Raw genomic sequence first — 1,955 nt, 5'->3', positions numbered from 1 at the left:
CTACTACTACTACTACTACTACTACTACTACTACTATTATTGTTATTATTATTATTATTATTATTATTATTATTATTATTATTATTGTTTCGTTGATTTGTCTTTGTCGTAAAACATTGACATAAACAATTACAACTAGATCTAGAAACGAAGTTGAGGAAACCACAGTGCTGTGGGTGGGAAAGTTCCGCTGGAAAGAGCGCGCAATATTAGAATTTCACACAGATTCGAACCATGAATTCCCGTACGTTAGCCAAGTTGGTAACCGAGGGTGTTGCTGCAATCACAGAAAAGGCAGGAAGGAATAGAGTCTAGGAATCTTTCTGGTTTTATATTGTTGACGTCGTATGTTCTGGCAACTTTAGATTGTCGTTGAGCATTTGTCCGATTCTCCGATTCTCCGATGTAGCGTTCAACCAACCATTTTTCTTGGAAGACAACGATCAAATGTTTTTTCGGCTTTTTGGTAAACACAGACTTTTAAAAAACCCCAGAAAAAAACAGCTACGTGGTCGGGGCGAAAAATGCAAACTTTCATTTTTTTAACGTTAGTGCTATGAACACTGATTGAAGCATCAGCATGCTAGTTTTATAACATTACCTACTTTTTAAAATACTTGCGAATCACATGAAAGGAAGGGCACAAAAGATTAAAAGACTAGATTTTGTACCCAATGATAACGTGATTTTTTAATCTTTAGATCACCAATGTATTATACTCGTATGTAACAAAAATAATTTAAATTGGTCTATAAATATACGTGCAATTGCAAAAGTAGTGTTCAGCAAATAGCAGGGAAATCCGAATTTTCCAGGTCTAACCAAAGAGGGTGTGACAGACAGACAGACAGACAGACAGACACACACACACACACACACACACACACACATACACATACACACACCCCCCCCATCACACACACACATAGACAAAACGTCGTTTTCAAGGTCATCATCTTACTTGGTTTGTTGTTTCGGTCTTAACAGAAATGAATGTGTAATCAGAGGTCTCGCATCGTATTACATAGGGCTGTGTTGAAAGGGGTCCTATTCCTGCACTATGCTATGCTCATTGAAGTAAATAGTAAAAAACGCTTGTTTAACTTTAAAGTAATCAATATTCTTGTGGGACATAATTGGTCGCTTTTATTGACAAGCGGGCTAACCCAGATTTTGGGTTTTCCAGAAATTTTGACCAACAGCAAAAGTGGATATTGCCCTACCTATAGGAGAAGTTTAGTTTCATTGGAGTGTAATATTTGTTTTGTTATACCGAAAACTCTCCTTGTCTTTTAAAGAAACTGAACAAGGTGCAAAAACTTTACCTTCGATTTTGTCAAAACAGCATTTTTTGGGGATAGCCCCCTTGTGCTTAAAATGGACCAATTACTCACCCCCCTTGCGCACTACGTTTTCTTCTTCCACGTCTATGCAGGAGACACCCAACTAAAAGGGGGAAAACAGAAGGGGGAAAACAGAAGGGGGAAAAGGAGGGGGCGGGGGTATATGAGAGATGTTCGAGAGAATTCGGAAACCGTTGAGGAGCGGGGTTCAACGATCCACTCCAGTTTTTCTTTGACGGCATTCAAAGTACATCGTGCATGTGGCTTTCTCGTGGCCCGGACAGCGCGTAATTACGTCTTCCCTCCCCTGAAATAATTGTAGTGTTGGGCAAGTTAAAAGCATGCTTTATTATCTGTTTTTCTAGCAGATGGAAGACTTGTCACATAATGACAGCTTACCAAAGTCCGAAAGGAGATTGTTTTTCTCATAAGCTGTAAAGAATTTCGCAAAACAATTGAGCGCTACCAATACACGATTAGCCGTAGTTAAAACAAAACAACCCCCCCCCCCACTCCAAAAAAAAAAAGGTAAAACCCACATTGAAAAAGCAGCACGTAAAATCCGTAATTGTGGCTTATTGATTAAGAATAGAAGTTTTCACTTTGAGAAAT

This window comes from Aplysia californica, unplaced genomic scaffold (assembly GCF_000002075.1).
Source record: "Aplysia californica isolate F4 #8 unplaced genomic scaffold, AplCal3.0 scaffold00188, whole genome shotgun sequence".
NCBI classification, from domain to species: Eukaryota; Metazoa; Mollusca; class Gastropoda; order Aplysiida; family Aplysiidae; genus Aplysia; species Aplysia californica.
This window is presented reverse-complemented; position numbering follows the sequence as displayed.